Genomic DNA, 25660 nt, shown 5'->3' with positions numbered 1-25660 from the left:
ACACCAGGTGTTCAGAGTTACCACCAATGTCCCTCAGACAGGTTCAAAAACTAGGAAAGGAAGAAGGCTACCAAACTCCCTCTCATACAAAAATGAGAACAGACTAGAGACAAGATTAGACACCTATTTCCTTGAAGAGCACAGATGTAAAATATTTCATAACATACCTACAAGTAATTTCAACAATGCATTGAAAGATCATGCACCGTGCCCACATTGCATTCCACCCATAATTGCAAGTGTGGCTCAACCAGTCCTGGACAATTTGAAGAGTAAGACATTGGACACCTGTGGCTTGCACCTGTCATCCTAGCGACTGAGGCTGAGATCTGAGGATCACAGTTTAAAGCCAGCCTGGGCAGAAAAGTCCAGGAGACTCTTCAATTCCCTACCAGAACACTGGAGGTGGCACTAAGCTCCAAGTGGTAGAGCGCTAGCCATGAGGAAAAGAGCTTAGGGACAGCACCCAGGCCCTGAGTTCAAGCCCCAATACTGATTCCCTCCCCCCAAAAAGTCATTATACCAAGGATCCGTCTGCTTTAAAGGTTTTTCCGCTAACCCATTATCAGCTGTAAGAAGTGAGTAGTTAGGTATTTTAATGAAGTACAAGCAATGGGAAGGTAGATACAGTCCAGCTGGGACCTGACAAGGCAAGGTGTGTGCAGTGTGCAATAGTGGCCACCATCATGCCAGGACTCGGGTGTGACCCAGGAACAGAAGTCAGATGGCACCTGTCCTAGGCATCAGTCAATGGTTACTCCCAGATCAGACCTGGCATGAGTGCTTCCCCCCAAAACCTCCCCAGGACTTTCTTGGCCCTTCTGGATTCTGCTGTTTTGATTGCGATGGAAGATGATTCGCCAGGCTGGTGGTTTTGTGAGGATGGCCACCACATTGTGGCCTGCTCTACCAGCAGGAGGTGTTCAAGGGGTGGGCCCAGAACCCCCAAGCTAAGGATGCAGGGTGTTGGGGGGAGAAGCTGACCGCCCAGCCGGTTCACAGGCTGAGTCGTACCTTTGTGTCACAACCCATTTTTCCTGAAAGGCTTTGTCAGGAGCTTCAAGTCATCCCCACGAGTGAGAGGTGAGCGTGTCTCATCCCTCATTCATATTGATCATAGTCACCAGGTGCTGCTGTGAATGAAGCCAAGTCAGGAGCTGGCTGTGAGCTCTGGCCAGCAGGTGTGCGGCAATGGAGCAGGAGTCATGCCACGGCATGGCAAGGACACAGGAGACAGGAAAGGGATTCATACAAGATGGTGGTGCAGAACTGAGGGTGCACAGGAAGAAAGGAGACACAGATGGAGAGAGGTGTCCTGAAAGTGCGAACTCTGTAGAAGTAACGAGTCCAGGCAGGGCTGCATGTCAGCGTGACGACAGGCGGGTGTGCTTCCAGCAGACAGCAGTGGTGCGTGGGGTGCAGAGCCTAACCTTGAGCGGAAGAGCTGAGGAAAAGCACCTAGGTCCAGAGTTCAAGCCATATAGCCGGGCAAAAAAAAGAGGAAAAGCATGTGGAGCATTGCTGAGTGCTGTAGGGGAAGGGAAGCTCGGCACATGGGCTGTCTTCCATTTGGATCATGCTCAAGACAGAGTGTGAGATGGCTGGAGGGTGGGGTGCTCCTGGGGACCAGGTGTTGAGAGGGGGTGGGGTGGGGGCAGGGAAAGCCTGAGTCCCCTCAGAAGGCAGGGAGCTGGTGGAGGACACGCAGGACACGCGGTGCACCTAGGTCAGGAGGCTAAGTCCACATCCACGCTTTCCAAGGTGACACAGATGGGGAGGACCTCTGAGGACAGGAACACCAGGGGTCAGGAGAGGACCAGGTGTGTGTGAGGTTAATGACACCAGACAGCTCCCCAAGGAGACCAGAGCACGCGTGTTCTGGGTGGAATGACTTTGGGCTGGATTAAGGGAGTGGGGCAGGTATGGAATCTGGCTAAAGCCAGTGTGGGGGGAGGGAGTGCAGGGATGGCAAGGCCTGTGGTTCAAGCCTTTCTGTGGTGGGGTGGCTGTGGGAACTTCAGGATCAGGAGGAGGCACCTGGCTCAGAGCCCACAGTCCACTCAACACCCAGCATAGTCCCTGGATGGTTCCTGGAGGCAGGCCTGCCATCTGCTTGCTTTCCTTTTCTGTGCAGGCCCTAGGACTTGAACTCAGGGCCTGGGGCCTGTCCCTGAGCTTTTGTGCTCAGGGCTGGTGACTCTCCCTGGGACATCAGTGCTACTTCTGGCTTTCTGTCACCCTGCAATTCATTCCAGAGAAGAAAAGGGTGGAGGTGGAGAACCCGGGTCGGAGCGCCCTGCCTGTCATTCAGCACAGCAGCCCTGACCTGCACCCCAGAGGCTGTGGTAAAGTGATCTCATAACAAGGGACATGAGGAGCACTGCAGGAAATGTCACAATAGGCAAGCAAGGGACTTTCTCAAAGAGCCTTCGTGTTTTCAAAACAACTTTACATTAAAAAATGTGCCTTTCAAAGTACACTTAATGTCCTTTTTGAATTAGCAGAGAGTCTAGAGATTTGTAACATAGACCGCCAAGGAAAATAAAGAGTTGTGAAAATAAATTATGTGGAAGAAATAAGCACAGACAAGATTAAGGGAGTAACTGTCAGGAAAGAGCCTTGATGTTTGTGGTCAGAGCTACACAAGCAGGACTCCCTTCCTTCCTTGCTTCCTTCCTTCTTCCTTTCTTCCTTCCTTCCTTCCTTGCTTGCTTCCTTCCTTCCTTCCTTCTTCTTTGCTGGCTTTCCATCTCTCTTCTCTGTCTGTCTCTGTCTGTCTGTGTGTCTATGTCCGTGATTCTCTCTTTCCTTCTTTGTGCCAGGACTGAGGCTTGAACTCTGGGCCTCCATTAAGTCCCTAGGATGATTTTGCTCAACGTTAGCTCTCTTCCACTTCACCCACAGCACCACTTCCATCTTTTTTTTCTTTTTTTCTTCTTTTCTTCTTTTTTTTATTATTGTGAACATACTGTACGGAGGGGTTACAATTACATGGGCAAGATAATGAGTACATTTCCTATCAAGAATTGTAGCCTCCTCCTTTGTTCTTTTTTTGTTTTTTAGTGGTTTATTGGAGATGGGAGTCTCAGAGGGTTATCTGCCTAGACTGGCTTTGAACTGTGATCCTAAGATCTCGTCTTCTCAGGAACTCAGAACACAGGCATCAACCACCAACACCCAGCTGCTATTTTCTTTTTTTTTTTTTTTTTTTATTGTGAGAATACTCTACAGAAGAGTTACCATTATATGGGCAAGATAATGACTACATTTCTTATCAACCATTGTTGCATCCTCTTTGTTTCCCCTTCCAATCCTTTCCCATACTCTCACCCTCCCCAACCCAATTCCCCTCACACCAAAGTTGTAAAGTTCATTTTACGACATAACGACTTGTATGTCTCATTGTTGCAATGGGTCCACCTGTATCCCTAGTTAAAAGATTTGTTTTTTCCCTTCCCCTCCACAAATTATACCAACATCAAATACAGTGAAAGCATGGGTTATACTGTGTGGGAAGGACATACAAAGCAACATAGAAATCATCTTATAAATATGTTAGAAATAATTGCTAGCTGATATTTTCTTTCCAACTACTTTCTTCTCCAGAACAGAAGGGGCTTTAGGAATGATTCACTTCATTGCATAGGGAACTATTAAAGAAAGAAAGAGGGAGTTCCGGGAAGATGGCAGAGGAGAAGCTGGAATCTGAACAAGCTCTCGCATAGAAAGCAGTTTTAGAGTTCCAGTGAACAGTCCTAAGCCAGAGAATCACACCAAGTGTGCCATCACAGGACAGAGAGTTAGACAAGAGAGGGGAAGCCAAGACAAGGAGACACATCTGAGCGCCTGCCAGCAGCCGTCGCGGCGGCGGCAGGGTCGCAGCGGCCACCGCAGCCACGGCCATACCTGACAGCTCACACAGAGAGTCGGGGATGAAGGAGCCAGACACAGCGGGCGAGAGGATTCTACTCAACACCAGCAAGAAGCGACAAGGAGCGGACATCTTCATCCTGCAGTTTGCAGACCAGAGACGACCCAGGATCCAAGTCTCGGTGTGAGTAGAAGCCCGACGTCCTCACTCCTTCTCAGGGAGCAGAGGAGGGAAGGCCACCCCTCCCCCCCCCAGCACCGGTGATCTCCATCTTGGATACCGACAAAGCTCGGAGGAGCTGCTAGCTCCAACTCAGGCCTTGGAATAAAACGAGTCATTTAACAGGTCACAAGAACTTAACGGCGAAGTGACCTGCCAGACTCAGCTCGATCCAGGGAAAAGTCACCCAGCTCAGGCACCAGCCATTGGAGTGGCTTTCCTCACTGGGTAACCAGAGCCAGAGGCTGCCCCTCCCTCTAGCAGCCTCCACAATCAATTGAAAAACAGAAACCCTGAGAATGGCTCCAGGGTGGGCTCTGTGAATTTTTCACAAAATAGCCCCAGGGAAAAGCTACTGTTTGTTGAAAGGCCTCAACTCTACCAGAACCTAGCCTCATCACCCCTCTTTTGTGATTCTCAAAGCAGATCACCCTCCCATTAAACTAACCTGGGAGGGGGATCTCAAAATCTTGGGTCAAGCAGAGCATTTTTCTGCCTGTTCGAACAAACTGACTTAAGAAACCAATCAAGCCACAGGACCTCAAGCTGACCAGAGACTCCAACAAGAGGCTGGTTACAGACAAAAGGGAGATACAGGATTCTTCCCACCCTTCCCCCCCCAAAAAAAATCAACGAACTTTTTTTTCTTCTTTTCTTTTTTTTTTTTGGTACGTTATATATATAAAAAATTTTTTTCCTTTTCTAAAACTTTTATTAATCTTTAATTTTTGCCTTTTTTTGAAAAAATAATTGTTTTCCAGTAACTTTTTTTTCCCTCTTATAATTTTTATTTTAGGAATACGTGAATGAATGTTTTCCTTTCTTTTCTTGTCTTCTCTCTCTTTTTCTTTCTTTCTTAATTATGTTTTTGTTTTTTGTCTAGCTCTACTGAACTTCTGATCTTTTTTTTTCTACCTTTCTTATCCTTTTCACCTTTTCCTTTCTTTTGTTCTTCTGTATGTGACTTAACTCTTGTCCTGCACATCCTCAGATAAACCCATAGTTAACTAGTAGACCCTATCCCCCATTGTGTATACACTTAATCCACAAATTTATTACTCAATCCAAAACCTCTGAGATTTAAATTCCTTAATAGCAGTACTACCTCTTTATACCTATATAATATTTTAAACATTTTTTAAGTTTTTCACATCTCCTCTATCTCCCTCCTGTTTTCTCATTATATTCACATTCCTCTCTAAATAGATTGTCTTTCAATCTCCATAACTATATTAATTTTTACGTTTCTAATTTTTTTTCTGGTCTTTTTTCATTTCCCTTTCCCTTTCTTCTTTATCTCTCCCTCTCTACTTGCATCCTACCCAACCTATTTCCTGCATTGAGATTAGGACATAGTTAACTCTCCCTGTGCCTCCCTACACCAATCTATTCCTAATTTTTACCCACATCTCTCCCTAACCCTAAAAATTTCTGGTTTTCCAAATTCTTCTCTGCGGTTCGAAGCCCATTAACATATAGTTTTTTGATGTTGAATAGATGTATCTCTTGAACTAGATTGTATCTGTAGACTATTGACTGTATAAATGCAAACGTTGGTTGATGGTTGCCTTAAGATAGTGTTCTAGCACAAAACTGGTGCTATTTTCATCTCAAATGGGCAGAGTAAGCCGGAAAAACACAAGAAAAATGGCAAATCCGGGTATCTCAATTCCCAATCTTGATAATCAGGGGTCAGATCAGATAATGAACAATCCAGAGGAGAGTTCCCAAATAGCTCTACAAACACTGGTGGCAAACATGATAAATGAGAAGTGGGACAACTTACAAAGGACTCTGTATGAGCGTGATAGGGAGAGAGAGGAGGCATCCCAAAAGTAAAAACTGATACAGGATTTGCATGAACAACTTGAGAATACTCAAAGAGAAAGGGAGGAATGGCGTGAGCAGGCTGAGAACACTCAAAGAGAACTGCAGAAATCCCACGAACGGGAGGAAAGAGAAGTGCAAGAATCCCACAAACGGGAGGAAGCTAATCAAAGAGTAATTCAGGAATTGAGAGACCAGGTAGAGAACACACAAAGATCACTAAAGGCATTCATGGAATCCATTAACAAATAGCTGAAGGAAGTCAGGGAGACCACAAAGGGAATGCTGAATGGAACCCAACAGAAAGAATGGGAGTCCAAAGAAACCATAACCAATCAACTAAGTGATTTGAGAACAAACAATGAACACCAAATTAAGGAAGTAAAGAAATTCATACAAGACCTAAAACAGAGCTTCAACAAAGAACTTGAAGCCATCAAAGCTGACCAATTAGAAGGAAAAGAGATAAAAAACAAAGTAGAGAGTCTTGACAGCAGGTTAGACCATGCAGAAGTTTGAATCTCAGGGATTGAAGACAGCCTAGATATTATAGAGAAAGAACATACACCCATCCAAGACAAGTCCAAGAAGTATGATAGATCTATCCAACACCTGGAAGACACCATCAGAAGGCCTAATCTAAGGATAATGGGTGTAGAGGAGCACCTAGAAACAGAAGTTAATTGTCTAGGAAATTTGTTTAACAGGATCCTAGCAGAGAACTTCCCAAACATACAAAAAGATAGGCCTATTTAGATACAAGAAGCTTTTAGAACCCCAAATAGACCAGACCAGAATATGACATCCCACCGTCACATTATAATCCACACAGGATCAACTCAGACCAAGGAAAAGATCCTAAAAGCTGTGAAGGAGAAAAGATTAATCACCTATAAAGGGAAACCAATTAGAATCACCTCAGATTTCTCAGCAGAGACAATCAAAGCAAGAAGAGCCTGGAATGATGTATGCCAAGCCCTAAAAACAAACAAATATCAACCAAGAATACTGTACCTAGCTAAACTCTCCTTCATAACTGAAGGCCAAATAAAAAACTTCCATAGCAAAGAAAAATTGAAACAATACATCTCCACCAAACCAGCCCTACAAAAGATTCTTAAAGATGTCCTACACATAGAAAACCAACAAGACCGCAACAAAGGCCAAGAAACTGCACCCAAACTGAGAATCCAAGAAACATAGGAAGAACCCAGTTTTCGCAGCCCCCAAGAAGGTGGATAACATGGCTGGAACTCCCAAATACCTCTCAGTCCTATCTCTTAACGTTAACGGACTGAACTCTAAAATTAAGCGACATAGACTGTCTAGTTGGATTAAAAAACAAGACCCTTCTATCTGCTGCCTGCAGGAGTCACATCTTGCCCGTAAAAACAAACACATTTTCAATGTTAAAAGCTGAAACAAAATCTACCAAGCAAACGACCCAAATAAACAGGCGGGAGTTGCAATCTTAATATCAGATAAAATAGACTTCAAATTAAAATTCGTGAGAAGAGATAAAGAAGGTCGCTACATACTAATTAAGGGATCTCTCCTTCAGGAGGATATTACAATTCTAAATATCTATTCGCCAAAAAATGGAGCACCCAAATTTATCCAAGAAACACTACTTTCCCTCAAATCCCACATAGATCCAAACACATTAATTGTTGGGGATTTTCACACACCACTCTCCCCACTAGATAGATCAACTCGGCAAAAACTCAACAGAGAAACCGCAGATCTAAACAGCTGCTTAGATCAACTACACTTAACAGACATCTACCGAACATTTCACCCAGCAGCATCAGAATACACGTTTTTCTCAGCAGCACATGGAACATTTTCTAAAATAGACCACATTTTAGGCCACAAAGCAAACTTGTCCAAATTCAGAAACATTGAAGTTATACTTTGCATTCTCTCTGACCACAAGGGAATAAAATTAGAACTCAACACCAAAAGCCACCAAAGAAAGTCCGGTATCATATGGAGGCTGAACAACACACTGCTGAATCAAGAGTGGGTCATGGAAGAGATTAGAAAGGAAATTCAAATGTTCATGCTATTCAACAAAAATGAACACACAAATTACCAGCTCCTCTGGGACACAGCAAAGGCAGTACTCAGAGGCAAGTTTATAGCTCTGAGCTCCTACATCAACAAATTGGAGAGATCTGAAACTAGCAATTTAATGACACATCTAAACCTCCTTGAAAAAGAGCAACAAGATAAACCCCAATCCAGTAGACGGAAAGAAATAATCAAAATTAAATCAGAATTAAATGAATTAGAATCCAAAAAACCTATAGAAAGAATCAACAAAACAAAGAGTTGGTTCTTCGAAAAACTTAACAAAATTGACAGACCCTTAGCAAATCTTATCAGAAAAAGAAGAGAACACACCCAAATTAATAAACTCAGAGATGAGAATGGAAACATCACCATGGAAACAACCAAGATTCAGAACATTATAAGGGAATACTTCTCAAAATTTTATGCTAATAAGTTTGAGAACTTGACAAAAATGGACCTTTTCCTAGCAAATATTGACATGCCAAAACTAAACCAAGATGAGTTAAACCAGCTTAAAAGGCCCATATCAAGCATTGAAATAGAAAGAGCAATAAGAGACCTCCCAGCTAAGAAAAGTCCAGGACCAGATGGTTTTACAGCGGAATTTTACAAGGCCTTCAAAGCAGAGCTCACACCAATACTCCTCCAACTCTTCAATGAAATTGAAAGAGAAAGTTCATTACTGAACACATTCTATGAAGCCATCATAACCCTCATCCCAAAACCAGGCAGGGACTCATCAAAGAAAGAGAACTATAGACCCATTTCTTTGTTGAACATTGATGCAAAATTTCTCAACAAAATTTTGGCCAATCGACTTCAACAAGTCATCCAAAAAATCATACATCACGATCAAACAGGATTCATTTCAGGGATGCAGAGCTGGTTCAATACACGCAAATCAATTAATATTATTCATCACATCAACAGGAGCAAGAATAAGAACCACATGGTTATCTCAATAGATGCAGAAAAAGCATTCGACAAGATCCAACACCCCTTTATGATGAAGGTTTTGGAAAAATTAGGAATCCATGGAACATTCCTCAATACAATAAAGGCTGTATATGACAAACCTACAGCCAGCATTATACTTAATGGTGAAAAACTTAAGCCATTTCCTCTTAACTCAGGAACAAGACAAGGATGCCCACTCTCTCCACTTCTCTTCAATCTAGTATTAGAATGCCTAGCTACAGCAATAAGACAAGATGCAGACATAAAGGGGATCCAAATAGGGAAAGAATAAATAAAACTCTCCCTCTTTGCAGATGACATGATCTTGTATTTAAAGAATCCCATAGACTCCACTCCCAAATTACTCAAGCTGATTCAAAACTTTGGCAAAGTAGCAGGTTATAAAATTAACCCCCAAAAATCAATGGCTTTTCTGTATGCCAACAATGAGAAAAGTGTGGCTGAAATTAGGAAAGCAACTCCATTTGTAATAGCCCCACAAAAAATAAAATCCCTAGGAATTAACTTAACTAAAGAAGTGAAGGACCTCTATGATGAAAACTTTAAAATCTTGAAGAAGGAAATCAACACAGAACTTAGAAAATGGCAAAACCTCCCATGCTCCTGGATTGGAAAGATTAACATCGTGAAAATTTCAATACTTCCCAAGGCTATCTACCAATTCAACGCAATACCTATCAAAATTCCACCCTCATTCTTCAAGGAAATAGAAGAGGCAATCCAAAAATTCAGATGAAACAATAAAAGACCCCGAATAGCAAAAACGCTCCTCAACGGAAAGAACACTGCTGGAGGAATATCAATACCAAACTTCAAACTCTACTATAAAGCCATAGTAATCAAAACAGCTTGGTATTGGCATAAGAACAGACCTCAGGAACAATGGAATAGAATTGAAAACCCAGAAATGAACCTACAGACCTATAGCCATCTAATCTTCGATAAGGGAGCTAAAACAATAGAATGGAAGAAAGACAGCCTCTTCAATAAATGGTGCTGGCAAAACTGGTTAACTACATGTAGAAAACTAAAGCTAGATCCTTATATATCACCCTGCACCAGAATCAACTCCAAATGGATCAAAGACCTTGAACTCAAAGCAGACACTCTGAAAACATTACAGGATGGAATAGGAGAAACCCTGGGTCTCCTTGGCTCAGGCCGAAATTTTCTGAATAGAGACCCGGAAACACAACAAATCAAAGAAAGGTTGGACAAATGGGATTGTATAAGGTTGCAGAGCTTCTGCAGGGCAAATGACATAGCTAGCAAGATCAATAGAAAGCCCACGGACTGGGAGAAGATCTTTACTAGCCATACAACGGACAAGGGTCTCATATCTAAAATATACTTGGAACTCAAAAAATTAAACCACCCAACAACAAATCCTCAAAGAAACAACTGCCCAATAAGTAAGTGGGTGAAAGACTTAAAGAGAAGCTTCTCTGAAGAAGAAAGAAGGATGGCCAATAGACACATGAAGAAATGTTCAACATCCCTAGCCATAAAAGAAATGCAAATCAAAACAACATTGAGATATCACCTCACTCCAGTTAGAACGGCAAAAATCAAGAACTCTAACAACAACAGATGCTGGAGGGGATGTGGACAGAAAGGAACCTTACTTCATTGTTGGTGGGAATGTAAACTTGTTCAACCACTTTGGAAAGCAGTATGGAGGTTCCTCAAAAGACTTCACATAGAGCTCCCCTATGACCCAGCAATCCCACTTTTGGGCATTTACCCTAATGTTTACAAACAAGACCACACTAAAGCTACCAGCACAACTATGTTTATTGCAGCATTATTTACCATAGCTAAGATATGGAACCAACCCAGATGCCCCTCAGTAGGTGAATGGATCAAGAAAATGTGGTATATATACACAATGGAATTCTATGCCTCCATCAGAAAGAATGACATTGCCCCATTTGTTAGGAAATGGAAAAACTTGGAAAAAATTATATTAAGTGAAGTAAGCCAGGCCCAAAGAAACGTAGGTCCCATGGTTTCCCTTATTTGTAATATCTAGTATATGTATGAGTCAAGCGGAAAAGGTCAGATAATGTGATGTCAGGAAAATGAACCCTTAGATGTGTATTTTAATGTTTTTTTTCTTTCATGCATGTGTTTCTAACACATTTATAAGATTATCCCTTTGTTGCTTTGTATGTCCCTCCTCCACAGTATAACCCCTGCTTTCACTATATTTGATGTCAGTATAACTTGTGGAGGAGATGGGGAAAAACCAGTTGTTTAAGGATACAGGTGGACCTGTTGCAACAATGAGAAGTACAAGTTGTCATGTCCAAAACGAGCTTTACAACGTTGGTGCGGGGGGGGGGGGGAAGGAGAAGGATTGGGATTGGCGGAGGAGGGGGGAGGCTGGGAAGGGATGTGAAGGATAAACAAAGGAGGAGGCTGCAATGCTTGGTAAGAAATGTACGCATTATCCTGCCCATGTAACTGTAACTCCTCTGTACAGTATGTTCACAAATAAAATTAAATTAAATTAAAAAAAAATAGATGCAGAAAAAGCATTCGACAAGATCCAACACCCCTTTATGATGAAGGTTTTGGAAAAATTAGGAATCCATGGAACATTCCTCAATACAATAAAGGCTGTATATGACAAACCTACAGCCAGCATTATACTTAATGGTGAAAAACTTAAGCCATTTCCTCTTAACTCAGGAACAAGACAAGGATGCCCACTCTCTCCACTTCTCTTCAATCTAGTATTAGAATGCCTAGCTACAGCAATAAGACAAGATGCAGACATAAAGGGGATCCAAATAGGGAAAGAATAAATAAAACTCTCCCTCTTTGCAGATGACATGATCTTGTATTTAAAGAATCCCATAGACTCCACTCCCAAATTACTCAAGCTGATTCACAACTTTGGCAAAGTAGCAGGTTATAAAATTAACGGCCCAAAATCAATGGCTTTTCTGTATGCCAACAATGAGAAAAGTGTGGCTGAAATTAGGAAAGCAACTCCATTTGTAATAGCCCCACAAAAAATAAAATACCTAGGAATTAACTTAACTAAAGAAGTGAAGGACCTCTATGATGAAAACTTTAAAATCTTGAAAAAGGAAATCAACACAGAACTTAGAAAATGGCAAAACCTCCCATGCTCCTGGATTGGAAAGATTAACATTGTGAAAATGGCAATACTTCCCAAGGCTATCTACAAATTCAATGAGATACCTATGCAAATTCCAACCTCATTCTTCAAGGAAATAGAAGAGGCAATCCAAAAATTCAGATGGAACAATAAAAGACCCCGAATAGCAAAAACGCTCCTGAATGGAAAGAACACTGCTGGAGGAATATCAATACCAAACTTCAAACTCTACTATAAAGCCATAGTAATCAAAACAGCTTGGTATTGGCATAAGAACAGACCTCAGGACCAATGGAATAGAATTGAAAACCCAGAAATGAACCTACAGACCTATAGCCATCTAATCTTCGATAAGGGAGCTAAAACAATAGAATGGAAGAAAGACAACCTCTTCAGTAAATGGTGCTGGCAAAATTGGTTAACTACATGTAGAAAACTTAAGCTAGATCCTTATATATCACCCTGCACCAGAATCAACTCCAAATGGATCAAAGACCTTGAACTCAAAGCAGACACTCTGAAAACATTACAGGATGGAATAGGAGAAACCCTAGGTCTCCTTGGCTCAGGCCGAAATTTTCTGAGTAGAGACCTGGAAACACAACAAATCAATGAAAGGTTGGACAAATGGGATTGCATAAAGTTGCAGAGCTTCTGCAGGGCAAATGACATAGCTAGCAAGATCAATAGAAAGCCCACGGACTGGGAGAAGATCTTTACTAGCCATACAACGGACAAGGGTCTCATATCTAAAATATACTTGGAACTCAAAAAATTAAACCCCCCAACAACAAATCCTCAAAGAAACAACTGTCCAATAAATAAGTGGCCGAAAGACTTAAAGAGAAACTTCTCTGGAGAAGAAAGAAGGATGGCCAATAGACACATGAAGAAGTGTTCAACATCCCTAGCCATAAAAGAAATGCAAATCAAAACAACATTGAGATATCACCTCACTCCAGTTAGAACGGCAAAAATCAAGAACTCTAACAACAACAGATGCTGGAAGGCATGTGGACAGAAGGGAACCTTACTTCATTGTTGGTGGGAATGTAAACTTGTTCAACCACTTTGGAAAGCAGTATGGAGGTTCCTCAAAAGACTTCACATAGAGCTCCCCTATGACCCAGCAATCCCACTTTTGGGCATTTACCCTAATGTTTACAAACAAGACCACACTAAAGCTACCAGCACAACTATGTTTATTGCAGCATTATTTACCATAGCTAAGATATGGAACCAACCCAGATGCCCCTCAGTAGATGAATGGATCAAGAAAACGTGGTATTTATACACAATGGAATTCTATGCCTCCATCAGAAAGAATGACATTGCCCCATTTGTTAGGAAATGGAAAAACTTGGAAAAAATTATATTAAGTGAAGTAAGCCAGGCCCAAAGAAACGTAGGTCCCATGGTTTCCCTTATTTGTAATATCTAGTATATGTATGAGTCAAGCGGAAAAGGTCAGATAATGTGATGTCAGGAAAATGAACCCTTAGATGTGTATTTTAATGTTTTTTTCTTTCATGCATGTGTTTCTAACACATTTATAAGATTATCTCTTTGTTGCTTTGTATGTCCCTCCCCCACAGTATAACCACTGCTTTCACTATATTTGATGTCAGTATAACTTGTGGAGGAGATGGGGAAAAACCAGTTGTTTAAGGATACAGGTGGACCTGTTGCAACAATGAGAAGTACAAGTTGTCATGTCCAAAACGAGCTTTACAATGTTAGTGCGGGGGGTGGGGCGGGGGAAGGGGGGGGAAGGGGGGGAATGAGAAGGATTGGGATTAGGGGGGGAGGGGGGAATCTGGGAAGGGATGTGAAGGGTAAACAAAGGAGGAGGCTGCAATGCTTGGTTAGAAATGTACGCATTATCCTGCCCATGTAACTGTACCTCCTCTGTACAGTATGTTCACAAATGAAATTTAATTAATAAAAAAAAAAGATTATCTCTTTGTTGCTTTGTATGTCCCTCCCCCACAGTATAACCCCTGCTTTCACTATATTTGATGTCAGTATAACTTGTGGAGGAGATGGGGGAAAACCAGTTGTTTAAGGATACAAGTGTACCTGTTGCAACAATGAGAAGTACAAGTTGTCATGTCCAAAACGAGCTTTACAACGTTGGTGCGGGGGGGGGGGGGGGAAGGGGGGGAAAGGGGGGGAAGGAGATGGATTGGGATTGGGGGGGAGGGAGGAGGCTGGGAAGGGATGTGAAGGGTAAACAAAGGAGGAGGCTGAAATGCTTGGTAAGAAATGTACGCATTATCCTGCCCATGTAACTGTAACCCCTCTGTACAGTATGTTCACAAATAAAATTAAATTAAATTAAAAAAAAAAGAAAGAAAGAAAAATCAAAGACTCAAAATGGAATTAGGAACACATGTTAGGTGAGTTTATCCAGTTTATCTTGAATTTGACAAGACTACCAATTAATGGGGCAGATTCTCTGGAAGTAGTTAACATGACCTAATAAGCATTATTTCAAAATCTAACATTTCCACTTTCATATAATTTTGTAGGCCAACACAATAGAGACAGATGAACACACACAGAGATATATAGCACACAAAAGCGCATGTGTGGACATGTGTGCACACCTCTATCTCTCAGCAGATGACTTTTATCTAGGTGTGGAAATTGTTGAATGGCCAAGCAAAGCTCAGCAGAGTTGCAAGCTTGGTGGTCCTCAGGGGAGGACCACTTTCTTCTTCTTTGTGCAGGTGAAGAGGAGGCTGAAGGGAGTGGAGTGTCTGCTCATGAGCAGGAAAGGGCTGAGGGATGGGAAACAGCCCATAGCAAACACCGACATATGGTGCACCACAGGGCTGGTGTTGTAAATCACAGACGAGCAAATCTGAAAGATGCAGGACATGGTATAAAAGGAGACAAAGGTGCTCATCACGAGGAGGATGCTTATGGTAGCTCTGGACTCGAGAGAGACTCTGGTGGAGACACTGATCCCCTGGATGTGTCGCATTCTCTGCTTGTGTCTGTACAGGACAAAAAGCATGGAGCTGCTGGCCCAGAGCATGAGCCCCAGACACAGAACATTAGGCCCCGAGAGTATGGCCATGTGCAGCACATCAGCAGCTAGATCGTGACGCACTGCAGAACAGTATCCATAGGCCTTTAAGCTCGTCATGTTGTTGTGCGCTTTGGGTCCGGTCGTGTACATAAGACAAACAATGCTCACCAGGAGGGAGACCCCGCAGCTGAAGTAGATGGTGGAGACAATGTGCTTGTGGGCTCTCCCCTTCAGCCCTGCCCACCTGGAGTCCCCCTGACTGATGCTGACAGCAAGGAAGAGGCTCAGGGAGCAAGTGCTACTGATCGACACCCCCCTGCCCACTCGGTGATGATAGAAGACCATTTTGCACCCCACATCATTGAAGAAAATTCTCCAGCCCAAAGCCACCATGGTTTGGGGAAAACCCCTACACAGAAGACATAGGAAGTTGGCCACAATTAAGTTCATAAGAATCAAGTCTGTGGCTCTCATTCTGTTCCCCATGCTGGACAGGCATAGATAATGGGAGAGAAGAAATAAATTACCCACAAACCCAACCACAGTTTGGCCTAAGAGGATCACCCCCATAGACACATGGGTATCTCCCATCCTCTCTGTTCCTTGAGTCTCATCCAGAGGCTCTGGCTTAGGAAACTGAGGCCTGCACGGGGCCAAGGGAACTCAACATTCTCCATTCAGCATTCAGACGACTGGAAATACTGTCCTACTATCTCTCATGTATTAGGAAAAATCCAATTCTATTCATCCATCGGGAAGAGGAAGATGGCATGTTCAGGGAAATGGGTGAACCTGGAGGAATGGCATTAAGGGAAGGTAAGTCAGGTTCTGAGATGAAGGTGGCTACATTTCTCCTCTGTAGAATCAGATCTAAGATTCTAAACAAGCAAGGCTCTAGTGGTTCAAGCCTGTAATCCTAGCTACTCAGGGGCTGAGACCTCGGATTCCCAATTCAAAGCCAGCCCAGAGAAGGAAAGTCTGTGAAACTCTTCTCTCCAGTTAAGCACCAGCAAACCAGAAGTAGACCTGTGGCTCAAAGTGGTAGAGGCCTAGCTTTGAGCAAAATGGGTTCAAGGAACATGGGCAAGACTCAAGTTCAAGCTCTCTGACTGACTAAAGAAAGAAACTTGAAATATGTGTGACACATTCCCTGGGTCACATGCTCTTATACCTCAAAACAATGGCTGCGAGGCTGGGTCCCAGGTGTCACACTTTCCTTAACACGGAGCCCACATTTCACAGAAGAAATAACAGGAAGATGAACCAGGTCTGTAGTGGGGATGGTGTGGGTGATGGAGGAGGTCAATGACAAAGAATGAGAGGGGCAATTTTAGGTTCAAATGCCATTCTAGAGTCACTGATGTGACTCTCAACCCCTGGACAATCAGGATTCCTCCTCACTTGTCATAAACCTGGACAGACTATATGAGGAAGAAGAAGTGAGGAACCAACAGGGCTTGGGGGTAGGGAGCCTAGAACCCCAGTTCTTTTCACTGTCCTAGCCCATTTCTGCCCTGTGGCTTTGTCATCCATCTGGGTTCAATCCAGAATCCATGCTCCAAAGGTGATCCCTTACCCACAGTGTGGAACCTGGGGTCTCTCCTGCAGGCTGTGTCTCTCCAGTGGCAGTGAAAACAAGTGCTGGCCTCTTGTTTCAGGATTTGCATGGCACGGCGGGTCATTTCTGAGATGCACATGGTCACCGCAGAGCTGCAGAGAGCTCTTTACATAGGGGTCCAGGAGGGAGGCAGCTGAGGTCATCTCCCATAGGAGCAGTGATTTTCCCTACACCTGGGGTGGCAAACCAAGTTCTCAGTAAACTTTTTCTTTTCCCCCATGTGACAATTATCAAGACACTTTTCACTTTCATGTGGGTGCTTCTCCAGGGGACAGGGGAGTGGTGCAGTCGCTTACCTCTACTTGATCCCAAGAGGCCAGCAGGAGACACTGGGGCCCAATGCTAGATGATTGTCTATAAACAACCTCAGACTTGTGTAAGCCATGTGTCTCCAAACTGTCTTACCCAAAGTGTCCCTTCCGTATATTTTTTCCAGTTCTGACACTTGAACTCATGGCTTGGGCATTGTTCCTGAGCTGCTTTTGCTCAAGGTAGCACTCTACCATTGGTGCCACAGCACCACTTCTGGCTTTTTCTCTGTATGTGCTGCTGAGGAATTGAACCCAGGGCTTCATGCATGCTAGGCAAGCACTCTACCAATGAGCCACCTTCCCAGCCCTCCCCATCTCAGTCTGCTTTTGTTTTATCATCATATATGCTGTTAGAAAAGAAAAATGAAACCTTGTACTGATGCAATCTCAGGAGCCTGATATTAGAGAATCAAGGTTCAAAGCCAGCCTGGTGAAGAAAGCCCATGAGATTCTTATTTCTACTCTCTGGTGGTAGAGTGCCAGTCTGGAATAAAAGAGCTCAGCAACAGCATCCAGGCCCAGAGTTCAAACTGCTGGACTGGAACAAAAGAAAGAAAGAAAGAAAATAGAATGAGACATTTATGTACAGTAATTTCTTTGGCAATAATGGCCATTTTCTTCTAAAAATGTTTTTATCCCTAGAGAACCCATTTGGAGCTTAGAGGTAAGCATTTCATGCATATTCCTGAAAGCAGGGTGATCTCTTTTCATGCCCGGTCAGTTCTGAGGAGGTAGCTTCATTCTCTAATTCCCTACTCATTTTCATGGTTATCACTGATGATTTTGAAGCAGAAATTTCTCACTGTGCTCAGGAGAGGATCAGCAATGACTCTTCACCCTGAGTTTTTAGCCTACCTCATTGCATGTGACTCCTTTCCTTACCTGGACCCTTAGGTCTTGCTGACAGTTCCTCTGCCCTGTTCTTGTCTGTTTCAAGAACATGCATTTGCCTCTCTGTGTCTGACTTCTTGCATTTTCCACAGGGATCTGTAGTTCTACAGATGTGGAAGCTAATGATAGAATTTCCTTCTTGTTCCTGGCCTAGTCGTAGTTTGTGATGGAAATAGGCTATATCTTCTTTATTGTGTGTATGTGAAACATCTTTTTATTAAACAGCAAAGCAGAAATGAAACACAATGTTAAATATTTGTAAAATTAGGTCACAAAAGGGATGCAAGAGGGATGACTGCAGTATGACTATTACATCTTCATATAGTTAACGTCATTTATGAAATCTTTTTTAAATTTTTTTTTGTGAACATACTTTACAGAGGGGTTACAATTACATGGGCAAGATAATGAGTACATTTCTTATCAAGCATTGCAGCCTCCTCCTTTGTTTACCCTTCACATCCCTTCCCAACCTCCCACCGCCCCTCCACCCAATCCCCCCCCTCATACCCTCCCCCAAAAAAGTTGTAAAGTTCGTTTTTGACATGACAACTTGTACTTCTCATAGTTACATCGGGTCCACCTGTATCCTTAAACGACTTGTTTTTCCCCATCTCCTCCACAAATTATACCGACATCAAATATAGTTAAAGCAGGGGTTACACTGTGGGGGAGGGACATACAAAGCTACAAAGAAATAACCTTATAAATGAGTTAGAAACAATTGCATGAAAGAAAAAAACATTTCAATACATATCTAAGGGTTCATTTTCCTAACATCACTTTATCTGACCTTTCCTGCTTGACTCATACATATACTAGATATTGCAAATAAGGGAAACCATGGGACCTATGTTACTTTGGGCTTGGCTTACTTCACTTAATATAATTTTTTCCAATCCTTTCTATTCCTAACAAATGGGGAAATGTCATTTTTTCTGATGGAGGCATAGAATTCCATTGTGTATATATACCACATTTTCTTGATCCATTCATCTACTGAGGGGCATCTGGGTTGGTTCCATATCTTAGCTATGGTAAATAATGCTGCAATAAACATAGTTGTGATGGTAGCTTTAGTGTGGTCTTGTTTGTAGACATTAGGGTAAATGCCCAAAAGTGGGATTGCTGGGTCATAGGGGAGCTCTATGTGAAGTCTTTTCAGGAAACTCCATATTGCTTTCTAAAGTGGTTGAACAAGTTTACACTCCCACCAACAATGAAGTAAGGTTCCCTTCTGTCCACATCCCCTCCAGCATCTGTTGTTGTTAGAGTTCTTGATTATAGCCATTCTAACTGGGTTGAGGTGGTATCTCAATGTTGTTTTGACTTGCATTTCTTTTATGGCTAGGGATGTTGAGCATTTCTTCATGTGTCTATTGGCCATCCTCCTATCTTCTTCAGAGAAGTTTCTCTTCAAGTCTTTAACCCACTTATTTATTGGGCAGTTGTTTCTTTGAGGATATGTTGTTGGGGGATTTAATTTTTTGAGTTCCAAGTATATTTCAGATATGAGACCCTTGTCCGTTGTATGGCTAGTGTAGATCTTCTCCCAATCTGTGGGCTTTCTATTGATCTTGCTAGCTATGTCCTTTGCCATGCAGAAGCTCTGCAACCTTATACTATCCCATTTGTCCAACCTTTCTTTGATTTGTTGTGTTTCCAGGTCTCTATTAAGAAAATTTCGGCCTGAGCCAAGGAGACCTAGGGTTTCTCCTATTCCATCCTGTAATATTTTCAGAGTGTCTGCTTTGACTCTGAGGTCTTTGATCCATTTGGAGTTGATTCTGGTGCAGGGTGATTTATAAGAATCTAGCTTTAGTTTTCTACAAGTAGTTAACCAATTTTGCCAGCACCATTTACTGAAGAGGCTGTCTTTCTTCCATTCTATTATTTTAGCTCCCTTATGGAAGATTAGTTGGCTATAGGTCTGTAGGTTCATTTCTGGGTTTTCAATTCTATTCCATTGGTCCTGAGGTCTGTTCTTATGCCAATACCAAGCTGTTTTGATTACTATGGCTTTATAGTAGAGTTTGAAGTTTGGTATTGATATTCCTCCAGCAGTGTTCTTTCCATTCAGGAGCGTTTTTGCTATTCGGGGTCTTTTATTGTTCCATATTCATTTTTGGATTGCGTCTTCTATTTCCTTGAAGAATGAGGTTGGAATTTTGATAGGTATCTCATTGAATTTGTAGATAGCCTTGGGAAGTATTGCCATTTTCACGATGTTAATCTTTCCAATCCAGGATCATGGGAGGTTTTGCCATTTTCTAAGTTCTGTGTTGATTTCCTTTTTCAAGATTTTAAAGTTTTCATCATAGAGATCCTTCACTTCTTTGCTTAAGTTAATTCCTAGGTATTTTATTTTTTGAGGGGCTATTACAAATGGAGTTACTTTCCTAATTTCAGCCACACTTTTCTCATTGTTGGCATACAGAAAAGCCATTGATTTTGGGGGGTTAATTTTATAGCCTGCTACTTTGCCAAAGTTGTGAATCAGCTTGAGTAATTTGGGAGTGGAGTCTATGGGATTCTTTCAATACAAGATCATGTCATCTGCAAAGAGGGAGAGTTTTATTTCTTCTTTCCCTATTTGGATCCTGTTTATATTGCATCTTGTCTTATTGCTGTAGCTAGGCATTCTAATACTAGATTGAAGAGAAGTGGAGAGAGTGGACATCCTTGTGTTGTTCCTGAGTTAAGAGAAAATGGCTTTAGTTTTTCACCATTAAGTATAATGCTGGCTGTAGGTTTGTCATATACAACCTTTATTGTAGTGAAGAATGTTCCATGGATTCCTAATTTTTCCAAAACCTTCATCATAAAGGGGTGTTGGATCTTGTCGAATGCTTTTTCTGCATCTATTGAGATAACCCATGTGGTTCTTATCCTTGCTCCTATTGATGTGATGAATTATATTAATTGATTTGTGTATATTGAACCAGCTTTGCATCCCTGAAATGCATCCTGTCTGATCGTGGTGTATGATTCTTTGGATGAATTGTTGATTATTATTTTTTTTTTTTTTGCCTATTGTGGGGCCTGAACTCTGGGCCTGGGTGCTGTCCCTCAGCTCTTCAGCTCAAAGCTAGCCCTCTACCGCTTGAGCCACAGCGCCACTTGCGGCTTTTTCTGCATATGTGGTGTTGAGGAATCGAACCCAGGGCCTCATGCATGCAAGGCAAGCGCTCTACCACTGAGCCACCTTCCCAGCCCTTTTTGGATGAATTGTTGAAGTCGATTGGCCAAAATTTTGTTTAGAAGTTTTGCATCAATGTTCAACAAAGAAATGGGTCTATAGTTCTCTTTCTTTGATGAGTCCCTGCCTGGTTTTGGGATGAGGGTTATGATGGCTTCATAGAATGTGTTCAGTAATGAACTTTCTCTTTCAATTTCATCAAAGAGTTGGAGGAGTATTGGTGTGAGCTCTGTTTTGAAGGCCTTGTAGAATTCCGCTGTAAAACCATCTGGTCCTGGACTTTTCTTAGGTGGGAGGTCTCTTATTGCTGTTTCTATTTCAATGCTTGATATAGGCCTGTTAAGCTGGTTTAACTCATCTTGGTTTAGTTTTGGCATGCCAATATTTGCTAGGAAAAGGACCATTTCTGTCAAGTTCTCAAACTTATTAGCATAAAGTTTTGAGGAGTATTCCCTTATAATGTTCTGAATCTTGGTTGTTTCCGTGGTGATGTTTCCATTCTCATCTCTGAGTTTATTAATTTGGGTGTGTTCTCTTCTTTTTCTGATAAGATTTGTTAAGGGTCTGTCAATTTTTTTAATTTTTTCAAAGAACCAACTCTTTGTTTTGTTGATTCTTTCTATATTTTTTTTGGATTCTAATTCATTTAATTCTGATTTAATTTTAATTATTTTTTCCATATACTGGATTGGGGTTTATCTTGCTGCTTTTTTTCAAGGAGGTTCAGATGTCTCATTAAATTGTTGGTTTCAGATCTCTCCAATTTGTTGATGTAGGAGCTCAGAGCTATAAACTTGCCTCTGATTACTGCCTTTGCTGTGTCCCAGAGGAGCTGGTAATTTGTGTGCTCATTTTTGTTGAATAGCATGAACATTTGAATTTCCTTTCTAATCTCTTCCATGACCCACTCGAGATTCAGCAGTGTGTTGCTCAGCCTCCATATGTTACCAGACTTTCTTTGGTGGCTTTTGGGCTTTTGGTGTTGAGTTCTAATTTTATTCCCTTGTGGTCAGAGAGAATGCAAGGTATAAGTTCAATGTTTCTGAATTTGGACAAGTTTGCTTTGTGGCCTAAAATGTGGTCTATTTTAGAAAATGTTCCATGTGCTGCTGAGAAAAACGTGTATTCTGATGCTGCTGGGTGAAATATTCGGTAGATGTCTGTTAAATCTAGTTGATCTAAGCAGCTGTTTAGATCTGCGGTTTCTCTGTTGAGTTTTTGCCGAGTTGATCTATCTAGTGGGGAGAGTGGTGTGTTAAAATCCCCAACAATTAATGTGTTTGGATCTATGTGGGATTTGAGGGAAAGTAGTGTTTCTTGGATAAATTTGGGTGCTCCATTTTTTGGCGAATAGATATTTAGAATTGTAATATCCTCCTGAAGGAGAGATCCCTTAATTAGTATGTAGCGACCATCTTTATCTCTTCTCACGAATTTAATTTGAAGTCTACTTTATCTGATATTAGGATTGCAACTCCCGCCTGTTTATGGGGGCCATTTGCTTGGTAGATTTTGCTCCAGCCTGTAACATTGAAAATGTGTTTGTTTTCATGGGCAAGATGTGACTCCTGAAGGCAGTAGAAAGAAGGATCTTGTTTTTTAATCCAACTAGACAGTCTATGTCGCTTAATTGGAGATTTAAGTCTGTTAATGTTAAGAGATAGGATTGAGAGATATTTGGGAGTTACTGCCATGTTATCCACCTTCTTGGGGGTTGCGAACACTGGGTTCTTCCTATGGTTCTTGGATTCTCAGTTTGAGTGCAGTTTCTTGGCTTTATTGCGGTCTTGTTGGTTTTCTATGTGTAGGACATCTTTAAGAATCTTTTGTAGGGCTGGTTTGGTGGAGATGTGTTGTTTCAATTTTTCTTTGCTATGGAAGGTTTTCATTTGGCCTTCAGTTATGAAGGAGAGTTTAGCTGGGTACAGTATTCTTGGTTGATATTTGTTTGTTTTTAGGGCTTGGCATACATCATTCCAGGCTCTTCTTGCTTTGATTGTCTCTGCTGAGAAATCTGAGGTGATTCTAATTGGTTTCCCTTTATAGGTGATTAATCTTTTCTCCTTGACAGCTTTAAGGATCTTTTCCTTGGTCTGAGTTGATCCTGTGTGGATTATAATGTGATGGTGGGATGTCCTATTCTGATCTGGTCTATTTGGAGTTCTAAAAGCTTCTTGTATCTGAATAGGCCTATCTTTTTGCATGTTTGGGAAGTTCTCTGCTAGGATCCTGTTAAAAAAATTTCCTAGACCATTAACTTCTGTTTCTAGGTGCTCCTCTACACCCATTATCCTTAGATTAGGCCTTCTGATGGTGTCTTCCAAGTGTTGGGTAGATCTACCATATTTCTTGGACTTGTCTTGGATGGTTGTATGTTCTTTCTCTATAATATCTAGGTTGTCTTCAATCCCAGAGGTTCCATCTTCTGCATGGTCTAACCTGCTGTCAAGACTTTCTGCTTTGTTTTTTATTTCTTTTCCTTCTAATTGGTCAGCTTTGATGGCTTCACATTCTTTGTTGAAGCTTTGTTTTAGATCTTGTATGGACTTCTTTACTTCCTTAATTTGGTGTTCAGTGTTTATTCTCAAATCACTTAGTTGATTGGTGATGGTTTCCTTGGACTCCCATTCCTTCTGTTGGGTTCCATTCAGCATTCCCTTTGTGGTCTCCCTGACTTCCTTCAGCTCTTTGTTAATGGATCCCATGAATGCCTTTAGTGATCTTTGTGTATTCTCATCCTGCTCTCTCAATTCCTGTATTACTCTTTGCTTAGCTTCCTCCCATTCATGCCATTCTTGTAGTTCTCTTTGAGTGTTCTCAGCCTGTTCACGCCATTCCTGCCTTTCTCTTTGAGTATTCTCAAGCTGCTCATGCAAATCCTGTATCAGTTTTTGAGTAGTTTCCTCACGCTCATGATATTCCTGTATAAACCTTTGGATTGCCTCCTCTCTCTCCCTATCACTCTCATACAGAGTTCTTTGTATGTTTTCAATCTTTTCATTTATCATGTTTGCCAGCAGTGTTTGTAGAGCTACTTGGGAACTCTCCTCTGGATTATTCATTGTCTGTTCTTTCCCCTGATTATCATGAGTGGGAGTGTAGATACCTGGACTTGCCATTTTTCTTGTGGTTTTCTGGTTTACTCTGCCCATTTGGGATGAAAGTAACACCAGTTTTGTGCTAGAACACTAACTTAAGGCAAGCATCAACCAACGTCTGAATTTGCACAGTCAATAGTCTGCAGATACAATCTAGTTCAACAGATACCTCTATTCAACATCAAACAACTATATATTAATGGCTATGAACCGCAAAGAAGAATTTGGTAAACCAGAAATTATTAGGGTTAGGGAGAGATGTGGGTAAAAATAGGAATAGAGTGATGTGGGAAGGTACAGGGAGAGTTAACCAAGTCCTAGTCTCAAAGCAGGAAATAGGTTGGATAGGATGAAAGAAGAGAGAGAAAACAAGAAGAAAGGGAAAGGAAAAAAAAGAGACCAGAAAAAATAGAAAAATAAAAATTATTAATATGCAGATTTGAGAACAAACTCTTCAAAGAACGTGAACATAATGAGAGAAGGGGAGGGATATAAAGGAGATGTGAAAAACTTAAAAATAAAAATACTTAAAATATTATATAGGTATAAAGAGGTAGTACTGCTATTAAGGAATTTAAGTCTCAGAAGTTTTGCATTGAGAAATAAATTTGTGGATTAAGTGTGTACACAATGGGAGATAGGGTCTAATAGTCAACTACGGGTTTATCTGAGGATGTGCAGAGCAACAGTTAAGTCCCATAAAGAAGAACAAAAGAGAGGAAAAGGTGAGAAGGATAAGGAAGAAAGAAAAAAAATATCAGAATTTCGGTCGAGCTAAGCAAAAAACAAAAAGAAAATTTTTTTAAAAAAAAGAAAGAAAAACACACACACGCATGTATCCCTAAAATAAAGATTATGAGAGGGAAATAATTACTAGAAAACAATTTTTTCCAAAAAAGGTAAAAATTAAAAATTAAGGGGGGGACCAAGATGGCGACGGGGCAGTAAGGAAACGCCACAGCTCTCTCCAACCAAAAAGAGAGTTCGAGTTCCAACGCTTAATCTCCCCAAGAGACTTACAACAACAAAAAGACGAACACTCAGAGAAAAACCAGAGGTGGAAAATCACAAAAAAAGAAAGAGAGGAAAAGAAGAAATTCAGAACAGAGAAGAGCGAAGACCCCTCCCCCAACCTTTACTGGCCGCACGGCAGTGCACCAAGCCGCCGGCCAGCCGGCCTGGCGGGGGCTGCCGGAGCCACAGAGACACAGGGGGCTGCTTGCAGATCACCAGGTACCGGATTGCAGAACAGCGGATCGCCAGGAACAGAGAAACCTACCAACCGGGAGTCTCCACAAGGATCCCACCCCCACCCCTCACTCTCCACGGGAGCGGAGAGGCTCCATCCCGCCAAAGCCGCCCGGCACCAGCAGCGCGACAAAGGGACCTGTCTGCAGACCACCCG

The 25660-nt window shown here is 41.8% G+C and overlaps 1 pseudogene; it reads left to right on the top strand.

Annotated features, from left to right (window-relative positions):
- The window catches only part of LOC122125527, a 70375-nt pseudogene that overhangs the window by 11981 nt on the left and 32734 nt on the right, over positions 1–25660 (top strand).

The sequence above is a fragment of the Dipodomys spectabilis genome, unplaced genomic scaffold, assembly GCF_019054845.1.
Source record: "Dipodomys spectabilis isolate Male_0828 unplaced genomic scaffold, ASM1905484v1 ptg000266l, whole genome shotgun sequence".
Lineage (NCBI taxonomy): Eukaryota > Metazoa > Chordata > Mammalia > Rodentia > Heteromyidae > Dipodomys > Dipodomys spectabilis.
Note: the sequence above shows the minus strand (reverse complement) of the source record. Positions and strands in the feature narration are given on the sequence as shown.